A 14,292-nucleotide genomic window follows, 5' to 3' on the forward strand; every position below is an offset into this window, starting at 1 on the left:
TGTAGTAAAGACATTGTTAAATTAGTCAACGTGAGTGGTTCAACCTTAATGTTATGAAGTGACGAGAATACTTAATTTGTGTTCCGAAGATGAATGAAGGTCTTAAGGTTTTGGAACGACATGAGGGTGAAGTAATTAATGACAGAAATTTCATTTTTTCGGTGAACTAACCCTTTAAAATTAAATCACATGCAGTGCAATTTGTGTGCTTTAACTCCTTCACCTCTAGGGGCAGCACATATGGGCAGCATGTTAGAGACCTGCCCTCCCGCGGGATCCGCGGGACCCAATGCATCAGAGTGCGGCGCGGGATGAGATTTGATGGGCGCGGGCGGTGAGACACTACTCGTGTGTGGGTTGCGGGAGAATCAAATGATTCGCGGGATTCCCGCAAAATAGATATCTAAACATAAAATATTTAAAAACTAATAAATTGTTAATCATATATTGCAAAAACGCAATGAACAACTAATAAAAAATAAATACGATTTACAGTTGCAAGCATATGCGAGATTCTATTTATAACTTGTGTTTGCAGTGTTGAGCAATGTAGCCAATCACAGACATATCTGTTGATTTCTGAGACGCAACACAATCAGGTGTTTATGTTAGAATCATCTCACCCCTCGAAACGGCTGGGTTTTTATGTAGTGCTGAAATTTGCACGCTCACGAATCCTATTATTATAAGACACGAAGTGTAGACATTATGAAAGATTCATTGTTCATATATTCATTGTGTTATAACTGAGCTTTGTGAGAGCGCGATGAACTGAGATGTCAGCTTTTTAGTCATTATAAAGGGAGCGCTCTTTGCGCGCATTCTGCCATACCAAACCATGCACGCAGCAGCTTGCTTTTCAGTTAAAACTAACTGTGGTTTGTAAATGTTGATGCTTTAATAACAAATATTTTATCGCCGTTTATGCTGGGATGTTGTGGCGACACATAACTTAATATTTCATGGATGTATGGACAAAAATCTATATAAGCTACTTTTTTGCGGGATTTTGCGGGCAGGAGCGGGACAAAACATGAATGTTGCGGGCGGGAGCGGGACAATATAACAATTTTTTTTTGCAGGAGCGGGCGGGCAGGCGCGCAGGTCTCTACACCATGTCTTGTTTTTTTTGTTTTGTCTATTTTTTTTTTACTGAGCTTGAATAACATTTACTATGAAGAAATATTTTAAGAAATAGTACAAGAAAAGCACTAATACATAATACAAAAAACATAATTTTTAACATAAATTTTAAAATGTAATTTAAAGCAACACCATGGAACTTTTGGCACTCTAGCGGTTGATAAACAGAACTGAATGCGTCTTGCGGAAGAACATTGTAGCCGGAGCTACTTCTCTCTGTTTATGTCTATGACAAGTCACGCAGGTACTGTGCTACTCCACAGCAGTACTGACCCGACCAGTCTGAAATAGTCAGAATATAAACACTTATTATAGGTGTGCCGTAGTGATTCAGGATAAGACAAAAACACGGTTTGGAAAATGGATTCATGATGTACTTACTCATTATATCATTTTTTGAACACAAAAAAGTTACACAGTGTTGCTTTAAGCATCCAAATACTGCAAACACCGGCTAATAGCGTTGCCAATAGCAGTCTCTGTTGTGGGAGTACTGTGTCTCTAATTAGTATGCTGTATGTCACTTTGGATGAAAAGCTCCAGCTAAATGACAAGTTACTGACATTCCTTCTAATTCCTTCCTTCCTAAATGAGCCATTAAGGAGTTTAAGTACTTTAAGAGGTCATTGGGTTAGTCTAGGAAGTGTAATTGGACAGTTTGAACTGAAATTTGGCCAAAATCTTCATCTTCATTTCTGCTTTATGTTTTAAATATATACTTTACCGTTCAAATGTTTATATTAACGAATGCTTGACAATGAGTGACAGTAAAGACTTTTATAATGATTTCTATTTCGAATAAATGCTGTTTTTTTTTAGCTTTCTATTCATCAAAAAATCCTAAAAATATGTTAAGCAGCACAACTGTTTTCAACATTGATAATAAGAAATGTTTTTTGAGCACCAAATTAGCATATTAGAATGATTTCTGAAGGATCACGTAACACTGAAGACTGGAGTAATGATGCTGAAAATTCAGCTTTGCCATCACAGGAATTAGTTATATTTATTAGTTATATTAGTTTTAAAGTATATTGAAATAGAAAACATTTATTGTAAATTGTCACACTAAAAATAATATATATATACTTACAGACCCCAAACTTTTGCAATGTAAATAACAAAATGACAATAGTATTAGCATTAAATGGTTCACCCACAATAAATATTCACAGCAGCGCCATCTTTGATTTTTAACTGGAACGAAAGTGAGGCTGTGAGGGATAGACATACAGTACATCTCATTGGGTTGTATGTTATTTAATGTGTTTTTGAATTCTTACGCTGACGAAACAGTGCAAAAATATCTTTCCAAGAAATTTCAGTAGACAAAAGAACTCCAGACAACATGAGCTGTAGAAAATGATAAGTGATCTAGGAGCTTTAAACAGCTTTTTACAGTGAATGTCTTTGAAAACACAGCAAGTCTATCCCTCACAGCCTCGCTTTCAAATCTGTCATGGCGCTGCTCTGAATAAGGTCTATTCCTCACCATCATGAGGAATTTTAAAATCTTCCACATGAATAAAGAAACTCACGTGGGTTTGGAACAACAGGAGGAAATAAATGACAGCAGCATTTTCAATTTTCAACTACTTAAACTATAGAATAGAGAATAGATTGTTGATAGCCCACAAATGGACATTTTGGATCCTCTGAGGGATTTTCTGTGTGTCACACTAACGGTGCTTTTATCACTATTACTACTCACCAGAGCATGTATTCCTGTGCTAACTGAAGCAAATATTTTACTATTTCAGTTTATTGAACTAAATGGCAACATACTGCTTCCATTTTGTGCAGCAAGATGTCCCATAATGGCCAGATAGGTTTTTCTACTAATAACTGATGCTGCTTGAGCAGGTTGAATTGGTATAATCTGGGTCATGTTTCTCCCTTTTGTCCTCCAACGACATTTTTACTGCAGTCAGTAGCTTTCATTTACAAGATGGTGGCAATTACCTATTTGATGTGCATTGGTGGGAAAAGAGAGAAACTGCAGAGTGATGTGTGAAACATGAAAGTAGCTAAAGTAGATGTTACTATGGGCAAAGGTGAAATTTATAGTTTAGTATTCATTATACAGAAACTTTTGCCACAATTGATCAGAATCAATCGGGTGTTTCAGTTGCTTGTAATAATAATGCTTACTGACTTACTAAAAATGTACATATTTATTCCCAAAATGACAAAGCATTATTCTATAATCCATTTATGTATTTCCCCTGCAGTTTCTTTGTAAATGCCACCAGCAGAGCATGTCAAGCGTGTGACGACACATGTGGGGAATGCCAAGGAAGCAGCAGTTTCTGTTTCAGTTGTAAAGAAGGATACTATTTGTTGAAAAAGTCCGGACAGTGTCTGCATACATGTCCATCGAAATACTTCCTTCACTCTTTGAGCAGAGAGTGCAAAAGATGCCACCCCTCCTGTAAAACATGCAAGGGTAAGACTCATCACATGCCTACAACTGTTATAGTTACAGTGCACAAAATTGGCCCTATTTGCACACTTAGACAGGGCAATCCTCTACTGATGCATGTTGTAAGTTTATACAGTACATGTATGCTTTATCCGCGTTCAGTCCGATTATACTGGTATTAGCACTGTTTGGACATTGGGTGGTATGGGGTAATTTTCACTGTGCGCAATAATGCTACACAATAAAGCAACTAAATTCTAAACTTTGGAATTTTATTTATTACTTTTCATTTTAATTATTAGTTATATAAAAAATTAAAGAATTGAAATAAAACTATTCTTTACGAAACTGATATAGGAACGGTTGTTAAATACGCTTCATCAACGTTTTCCTGGTATCATCAATCATTCATACCATGTTTAACAGGTATTACCATACACTACCATGTCAAACCTGTCTGTGTGTGTAGATAGATAGATTTTTCTCAGTCAAGTGACAGAACTCTGCTAATCTATTGATATCAAAAGAGACATGCTGTAAAAATGTATCTTTGCTAAACTTATTCTTCACGTCAAGTAGTAGTCAGTGGCTAATTATTAGTAATGTTAGTAGTCAGTGGCTAATTTTTGTTCTTCTAATGCTAAATTTGGTTGCATATGCAAGTGATTTACTCACGTTGTAGAGGGTTGTTGGGTTCAATACAAGTTAAGCTCAGTCGACAGCACTTGTGACGTTGATTACCACAAAATAAACTTTGACTTGTCCCAACTTTCCTTTAAAAAACAAAAACTTGGTTACAGTGAGGCAGGCACTTACAATGGCAGTGAATGATCCATAAACATTAAAGATCCAAATGATCAAAACATTTTTTTTTTTTTTTTTTTTTTTTTACATTTTTAACATTCTCTGAGGTCCACTTACAATGTTAGCAAGATTTTTACATAAAAAACATTTATAATTTAGAAGTAATAGGCTATTTTCGATCCTGTTTTTGACCCTCTCTTTGAAACAATCTGTTTTGGTGTGTGTAGGTGTGTGTAGGCATGCCACATTCTTGGAAGTACACACGCACTGCTATGATTGGGTAACAGTTTTGCATATTAAAATAATTTTCAACGTCCCCGCCATCGCACATGTGGAATTGTTTTGAAGACTTCCGATGTTGAAAAATGACAACTGCCGAAATTCAGCCATACATAAAGTTTAAGTACTTGGAGTTACTACAGTTATTGACAAAGGATAACTTACAGTGTTTCATGTAAACAAATTATGAATTAATGTACCATTATTTGTTTTAAAAATAAAGTTCATCCATGCTATCTTAAAGGGTTACTGTAGTTCACCCAAAAATGAAATTTCTGTCGTTAAGTACTCACCCTCATGTCAGTTCCAAACCCTTAAGACCTTCATTTATCTTTGGAACACAAATTAAGATGTTTTTATTGAAATCCGCAAAGTTTTCATCTCCCATAGAAAGCAACGAAATTTCCACATTCAAGGTCCAGAGAAGTAGTTGTGTGAATACAGTAGTTCAACTTTAATGTTATGAAGTGACGAGAATACTTTTTGTGCACCAAAACAAAAATAACTTTATTCAACAATTTTTCCTCTTCCCTGTCAGTCTCTTATGCAGTTGACGCAGTGAACGCAGTGCAGAGCTTCCGTGTTTACGTCTGAACGCCGGCTCAGTATGATGCTGAAGCAGGAGCCAGTCATTACTGAGTTGGCGTTCGGATGTAAACACTGAAGTGCTGAACTACGTTCACTGCATCAACTGGGTAGGAGACTGACAGGGAAGAGGAAAAATTGTTGAATAAAGTCATTAATTTTTTTTTTTTTGGTTTTGCCCCCAAAAAGTATTTGTCGGTTCATAACGTTAAAGGGTTAGTTCACCCAAAAATGAAAATAATGTCATTTATTACTCACTCTCATGTTGTTCCACACCCGTAAGACCTTCATTCATCTTCGGAACACAAATTAAGATATTTCTGTTGAAATCCGATGGCTCAGTGAGGCCTGCATAGCCAGCAATGACATTTCCTCTCTCAAGATCCATTAATGTACTAAAAACATATTTAAATCAGTTCATGTGAGTACAGTGGTTCAATATTAATATTATAAAGCGACGAGAATATTTTTGGTGTGCCAAAAAAAAAAAAAAAACGACTTATATAGTGATGGCCGATTTCAAAACACTGCTTCATGAAGCTTCAGAGCGTTATGAATCTTTTGTATCGAATCAGCGGTTCGGAGCGCCAAAGTCACGTGATTTCAGCAGTTTGGTGGTTTGACGCGATCCGAATCATGATTCGACAAAAAAGATTCATAACGCTCCGAAGCTTCATAAAGCAGTGTTTTGAAATCGGCCATCACTATATAAGTCGTTATTTTGTTTTTTTGGCACACCAAAAATATTATTGTCGCTTTATAATATTAATATTGAACCACTGTACTCATATGAACTGATTTAAATATGTTTTTAGTGTATTAATGGATCTTGAGAGAGGAAATGTCATTGCTGGCTTTGCAGGCCTCACTGAGCCATCGGATTTCAACAGAAATATCTTAATTTGTTGTTTTTGGGTGAACTAACCCTTTAAGGTTGAAACACTGTAGTCACGTCAACTGTTGTAACAATGTCTTTACTACTTCTCTGGAATCCCTTGAATGTGGTAATGTCGTTGCTTTCTATGGGAGATAAAAAACCTCTCGGATTTCATCAAAATATCTTAATTTGTGTTCCGAAGATGAACGAAGGTCTTACGGGTACAGAACGACATGAGGGTGAGTAATTAATGACAGAAATTTCATTTTTGGGTAAACTACACCTTTAATGTTAGGATCACAAGAAAGGCAATTCAAAGGCAGTTTTTTCCACAACTTGGAACTGCAAAACATCATGTAATCCTCAGAGGCATCTCTATGGGTTTGTTGCCCAAGTAATCCTGTATTTGCGTCTCTTTCTATTTACTCACCTCCTACTACATGCTTGAATTGGTGGGTGGGGCTAAAGAGGCAATGATGTAGAAGTAGGTGTTGATCTTCTGCAGAGGTGGTCTTTCGTCAAATCTGACAAAATTTGAAGTGAGTCGCTTTGGGAGCTTGGTTTCAATAAAAGCTACTAATGAGGAAGTTTTGAGTTCTGAAACTTACAAAATATTTTCATAATACAATGACAAAAAAGGTGGTCTTTTATCATCTTAAAGTGTTGAAAGTCATCTTTTATCCTACTTTTTAAATCTATCTTAAGGCCAATTCACACCACACCGACATACGCCGACCAATGCGTACAATCACCAGATTACAGTACGTCACTTCTCAGACATTCCACGACCGGCATATTCAATCAGCGAAAACAAGCTCTGACAGACACAGACAGGAGTAACACTGTTGCTGTCTGTCGGTGCTATATGAATTGGCCGTTAGAAAGTACAGTACAATCAGAGTGAAGATATGATTTTGTATACCTCAACATGATGTAACTAGTCTGTCGTGTCATGTATGATCAACAGACTCTGGGCCAATCTCTTGTACATCATGTTATGATGGTTATAAAATGTTTGGAGGAATCTGCTCATCTATGTGTCTAAGCGGAGAATATCCCATTACTGTGGTAAATGTTTTTTTGTTTTTTTTTAATACATTTTTAACAAATCAGTCATGTACTAATCTTACTATACTGTGTGTATACCTTCAATGTGTCATCAACACTTTCTAAATTTGATTTTCTCTTTTTAGCCCCCATTATTTGTTTGTCTTTTATTAATAGTTAAGTGTGTGGACTTACAAACAGATTTGGCTAGATCCCTTATTCTAGACCAATCTTCTTTCTAACATCCTTTGTGTTTTGCACAGAATAACAAATGTGAGACATGTGACCCATCCTGCGCTGATTGTAAAGGCCCGGGACCGTACAGCTGCACCAGGTGCCCTGTTCTACAGCGCCTCTCAGAGGATGGGAGGTGTCTTCCTTGCTGTGGAGACGACACATTTGTGGATTCCTCGAGATTCCACTCGGAATGCTGCCAGTGCCAGAAGCTGAATGGTACAAGTTTTTAGTATATTAGTATTATTTGTATACTATTGTAGTATTTATTATCTTAATTAATTTAAATTTTTTATTTAATTACAGTTTAAGTTTTGTGATCATATGTGCTTTAATCATTTTTTATATATATTTCTATTTAGCTTGAATTTTTATGTCAGTTTTAGTACTTAAATTTGGCACTTTAACTTTAGCTTATTTCATTTAGTTGACAAGGCAACATTCTAATTGAAGTTCATTTAATATATATATTAAATGAACATTTTATTAGTTTTAGTTAACAATAATAACACTGATATTTAAACTGCTTTACAAATAAGATAATGATTTTATATTTATAGTGATATTTACTGAATAACTGATGAAATTGACAACAAAAATACAAGCTGACACTTCTGCCTATAAACCCTGACACAATCAACTCATGGACTTCTATTGTAAGTGCACTTTTGTTTGAGTTTAAAGCTGCAGTCTGTAATTTTTTTTTTTTTTTTGGTTAAAAATTATTTTTGAGCAAATACATAACCAGCCAGTGTTCAAAACTATCTCCTTACCTTAGCCCGATTCACAACGGTAAGCTTGTAATAATGTTTCCTAATCCGGATGGTACTGGTGGGTTTCCGCAGGAAATTCGAGCATGCAGCTGTTTGTCTTTGCATCATTACGTCTCATCTGTTTACATAAAGAAGGAGTCCCAGTTAGTATGCTATATGGCATGTGGGAGGATACTACAGGTGGCGGATCATAGACTTTTCTCACAGCAGCTGCATTAATTAAACTTTTCATTTTGATGGCGGATTGTAATCCAGAAAGGTCCAAATGACAATCATCAGTGACAACTGGAGATTGAAATCTTATCTTTACAATGCTGATGCTAATTTGCACGGTTTGACGTTATCCGAGCTAAGCGATTGTTAGATTTAATCACCTTTGGCATTTATTGTTAGTCAGAACAAAAGTGGCAGACATGTTACCTACTTTTTCCGGTGAAAATTCTTATTTTGGTCATACTTCCAAGACGTAGAATCTGTTATTCCAAAGTACAATATACACCCTGATGTGGTGACAGCAAACATTAGATTCATCCGTGCTTAGGAGCCGTGCCAATACACAGCCCATGTAAATATGATAATGCCTCAAATAACTGCAATTGCAGATTTCAAACAGAGATGGCGACAAAGAGGCAAAACTTCAGACTGCAGCTTTAAAAACTGAGGCTCATATTAAAAATGTATCTTGTGGTAATGACAACATGCCATCAGTGTTGGGTAAGTTACTCTAAAAAAGTAATTACTAGCAACTAATTACATCTTCAACAGTGCAATTAGATTACTGTACTAATTACTCTCTCTAAAAAGTAGTGAATTACTAATTACATTCTAAATCCCATATCAACCTCGACCATTTGAAAAAATACAAGATAGACATGAAACTGATTTTTCAAATAAATAATATAAATTTGCATACATTTTTCTTGAACTGACTAAAGTATTAAAGGGAGAAGGTTACATTAAAAACATACATTTTTACATTAGATGTTAAGTTTTAATGCTAAATCCACTATTGTTTTATATATAATTGTTCTAGTCTATACAGTATTTAATGCAGTTACATAAGAAGTAACTGTAATTAATTTACAGAAACATTACGAGTAATCCTTTACTTTAAATTTCAGTAATTTATTGCATTATTAATGCATTACATCCAAAACTGCATGCCATCAATGCTTAACTTGTATTGAGTTATCAATATCAATCTGTAAGTTTTACATAATATTCTCTAGCTACTGTATCGTTAGATAGCAGTAACTCAAAATAAATTATTCTTTGTACGCTAAACACCTTGTGCTTTCAATATGAAACCATTGTATTCAGGGAACCATTGAATACTCCTGCAGTCCTAAATGTGACCTTTAACTTCTCTTTTCTCAGATGAATGCATTGTTGCGCTGAACTACAACCTTTTCACCAACGATCCAGCGACTTTGGGTCATCCTGGTCTTGTTGCTTTCACTTTCATAATTGTGTTGGTATGCTTGTGGCTTGTCATTTTTCTCTTCCTGCATTTTCGGAAGAGGATCACCATAAAGCCCATCGTTAAATTAAATGGCTATTCCAAAATCGCAGACGGCCCTTTCACCTCTGCAACCCTCAATGACAGCTTACAGGCGGAGTATTGCGATAAAGATAAAGGCCAGGAGGATGACGAGGAGGAGGATGAGGATATTGTTTACATGGGGAGGGACGGGATAGTGTATCGGAAGTTTAAATACAGCCTGTTGGAGGGGGAAGAAGAAGAGGAGGAGGTGGAGCTGGAATATGATGATGAGATGCATATTATTACATAAAACATAAAAAGTGTGATTACTTTCTTTTATATGTGGATAACAATACCTTATTTATTAACATTTTGGCATGCAGAAGCTTCACCAATCAACCATTAAAGAAATAGTTTACCCAAATCACAATTTTGTCATCATTTATTTACTATGATGTTGTTCTAAACCCATGTGACCATTTCTTCTGTTCTGTGGAACACAAAAGGAGATATTTGGCAGAATGTCCAAGCTCTGCACTGTAAAAAATAAAAACAGAAAATGTACTGGTAATTTTCTGCCAGGACTTTATCTGGAATTTTACGGAATTTTACGTTAATCCTTAAAACACAACCTAATGCAAACCTTAATTCAAAATACAGGTAAATTACCTGTAAAATACCAATACGGGAAAATACCTTCTTTTCATATTTATACAGTACATTGTGCCCTATTTTTATTTTTTTTTACAGTGTGCCTAGCTAACAGGGAACGTTCTCAGAACTTTGGCTAATGTTTAGGCAAGGTTCTCTAAAAGTTAAAGTCCCCCTGTAGTCAATAATTTTTTCCCTTAAAACTCATCTTTGATCACCAAAATGACATATTTAAATGTTTTTTCCTGTGAAAAAAATTCTTCATGCCTTAAAATACCTTGAATGTAACTCTACACTCTTGCTTCATTTAGTATACGGGGATCTATAAATATGCTAATTAGCCCCGCCTCCACTCCACAAGATCAGAGATCCACTCTGTCAATTCACTGAGGTAAACCCTGCACAATAGAACCGCTTTTTACAATGTCGGACACATGACGGTAATTAATATGATTAGCTTTTTGCTCGACTACCTTTATTTATATAGCGCTTTTTACAATGTAGATTGTGTCAAAGCAGCTTTACATTGATAACTGGTACATTGTTTGGCTGCACAGCAGCTCTTAAAGAATAGTGTCAATGCAGGCAGATCAAAGCACTGTTGAATATCAAATGTCAAGTCAAGTGTCCCCAACTAAGCAAGCCATAGGCGACAGCGGCAAGGAACCCAAACTCCATCAGGTGACATTAGGTGGCAGACGAGTGGCAAATTGGTGTTAAAATGGAGAAAAAAACCTTGGGAGAAACCAGGCTTAGTCGGGGTGCCAGTTCTCCTCTGGCCAACAGTGCTTTGTTACAATTCAGGTTGCTATCATAAGTCCAATAGGATCGCAATATTAAAAGTATTTATTTCAGTTCCATCCAATTGAGGATCGTATTGAGGATCACGCTGGTATGGACGGTTGTTGAGGAACTTTGTCGTGGCTGTCGTGTCGATGAGGCCCTCACAGTGGATGATCTAGTTGACTCAATCTCTGCTGATACGTCAGGGCTGCGTTGTGGTCGTGTCAAGGTGCAGGTCCTTGGTCTCACCTGGATACGGCCCGGATCCGGTTGACTACGGTGAACCTCGGGATAAACAGAAAGACTAATATTAGCGTAGATGCCATTCTTCTTCTGATGTAACGAGTACATCAGGTGTTATAGGAAGTGTTCCCGGTTCCGGCTGACCTAATTTATGCAGCCTAATAATCCTTTAACGGATTTGAAAATATAAATTGGTAATGTGTTATGTGTATGCCAGGTTAAAGAGATGCGTTTTTAGTCTAGATTTAAACTGACAGAGTGTGTCTGCTTCCCGAACAATGCTAGGAAGATTGTTCCAGAGTTTAGGTGCCAAATGGGAGAAGGATCTACCACCTGCAGTTGATTTTGATATTCTAGGTATTATCAGCTGGCCTGAATTCTGAGATCGCAATAGACGTGAAGGACTATAATGAATTAGGAGCTCGCTCAGGTACTGGGGAGCTAAACCATTTAGTGCTTTGTAAGTAATTAGCAAGATTTTAAAATCTATACGATGTTTAACAGGAAGCCAATGCAGTGTTGACAGAACCGGGCTAATATGGTCATACTTCCTGGTTCTAGTAAGAACTCTAGCTGCTGCATTTTGTACGAGCTGTAGTTTATTTATCAGGCGAGCAGAACAACTACCCAGTAGAGCATTACAGTAATCTAGCCTTGAGGTCATGAACGCATGAACTAACTGTTCTGCATTTTTCATTGAGAGCATATGTCGTAGTTTAGATATATTTTTAAGATGGAAGAATGCGGTTTTACAGATGCTAGTAACATGGCCTTCAAATAAAAGATTGGTATCAAAGAGCACACCCAGGTTCCTAACTGACGACGAAGACTTAACAGAGCAGCCATCAAGTGTTAGACAATATTCTAGGTTATTACGTGAAGAAGTTTTTGGTCCAAAAATTAGAATCTCTGTTTTTTCTGAATTTAGTAGTAGGAAATTACTGGTCATCCAATTTTTTATATCAGCTATGGATTCCGTTAATTTTGTGAATTGGTAAGTTTCGTCAGGGCGCGAAGAAATATAGAGCTGAGTATCATCAGCGTAACAGTGAAAACTAACGCCATGCTTTCTAATGATATTTCCCAAGGGTAGCATGTACAGAGTGAACAGCAGCGGTCCTAGTACTGAGCCTTGTGGTACTCCATATTGAACTTGTGATCGATATGACATGTCTTCGTTTACTACTACAAACTGATAACGGTCAGATAAGTATGATTTGAACCATGACAATGCAATTCCACTAATGCCAACATAATTTTCGAGTCTATTTAAAAGAATATTGTGATCAATAGTGTCAAATGCTGCACTAAGATCCAGTAACACTAATAGAGAGATACAACCACGATCTGATGATAAGAGCAAATCATTAGTAACTCTAATGAGAGCAGTCTCAGTACTATGGTACGGTCTAAATCCTGACTGGAAATCCTCACAGATGCCATTTCTTTCTAAAAAGGAACATAGTTGTGATGATACTGCCTTTTCTAGTATTTTTGACAGAAAAGTGAGATTTGAGATCGGCCTGTAATTGACTAATTCTCTAGGATCAAGTTGTGGTTTTTTAATAAGAGGTTTAATAATAGCCAGCTTAAAAGTTTTTGGTACGTATCCTAATGATAAAGATGAATTGACGATATTGAGAAGAGGATCTATGACCTCTGGAAGCATTTCTTTCAATAGCTTAGTCGGTATAGGGTCTAACATACATGTTGTTGATTTTGATGATTTAACAAGTTTAGACAATTCTTCCTCTCCTAAAGCAGTAAATTAATTGAATTTTTCCTCAGGGACACTACAATGCACTATCTGACACGATACTGTAGTAGACGGTTGCATGGTTATTATTTTTTCTCTAATATTATCAATCTTGCAAGTAAAGAAGTTCATAAAGTCATTACTGCTGTGCTCTTTGGAAACATCAGAAGTTGAAGCTTTATTTCTTGTTAATTTAGCCACTGTATCAAATAAATACCTAGGGTTGTGTTTATTTTCTTCTAAGAGTTTTGAAAAATAGGCAGATCTAGCAGATTTTAAGGCCTTTCTGTACTCAATCATTCTCTCTCTCCACGAAATACGAAATACTTCTAGTTTTGATTTCTTCCAGCTGCGCTCCATTTTTCTGGCTGCTAACTTTAGGGCCCGAGTGTGCTCATTGTACCATGGCATTGGATTAATTTCCTTAATCTTTTTTAAACGCAAAGGAGCAACTGAGTCTAATGTGCTGGAAAAGACAGAGGCAATAGTTTCTGTTGCAACATCGAGGTCTTCTAAGCTGTCTGGTATGCTAAGGCGATGAAAATTATCAGGAAGATTATTTATAAAGCAATCTTTAGTGGTAGAAGTGATGGTTCTACCATATTTATGGCATGGAGGCAGTTTAGCCGCCTTGACTAAATGTAGTATACACGAGACTAGATAATGATCTGAGATGTCGTCACTCTGCTGCAGAATTTCAACAGCATCGATATCGATTCCATGTGACAATATTAGATCTAAAGTATGATTACGACAATGAGTGGGTCCTGACACATGTTGTCTAACACCAATAGAGTTTAGAATATCTGCAAATGCCAATCCTAATGCGTCTTTTTTATTATCTACATGAATATTAAAATCACCAACAACAAGGACTTTATCTGCAGCTAGTACTAACTCTGATAGAAAGTCAGCAAATTCTTTGATAAAGTCTGTATTGTGTCCTGGTGGCCTGTATACAGTAGCCAGCACAAATGTCAACTTACATAATGTTACGTAAAGTACCATAGTTTCGAAGGAATTATATTTGAAAGACTTCTGACTAATACTGTAAATATTACTATAGATTACAGCAACACCTCCCCCTTTGCCTTTCTGACGGGCATTGTGTCGATAATCATAACCTTGAGGACTAGACTCATTACGTTACGTTATCAAACAGTGTTGCTAATGTTACACAAACCATGTTTCCATTCACGAGTCAGACAACTT

At 36.4% G+C, this 14,292-nt stretch overlaps 1 long non-coding RNA gene across 1 annotated transcript; it reads left to right on the forward strand.

Moving 5' to 3' along the window:
- The first annotated feature begins 3,445 nt into the window (after positions 1–3,445).
- LOC127517044 (uncharacterized) lies at positions 3,446–9,072 on the forward strand. Its single transcript, XR_007931177.1, has 3 exons — positions 3,446–3,589; positions 7,421–7,610; positions 7,952–9,072. It is a non-coding gene; the product is annotated as an uncharacterized LOC127517044 (long non-coding RNA).
- Positions 9,073–14,292: the final 5,220 nt, after the last annotated feature.

Source organism: Ctenopharyngodon idella, chromosome 8, assembly GCF_019924925.1.
Source record: "Ctenopharyngodon idella isolate HZGC_01 chromosome 8, HZGC01, whole genome shotgun sequence".
In the NCBI taxonomy this organism is placed as follows: Eukaryota; Metazoa; Chordata; class Actinopteri; order Cypriniformes; family Xenocyprididae; genus Ctenopharyngodon; species Ctenopharyngodon idella.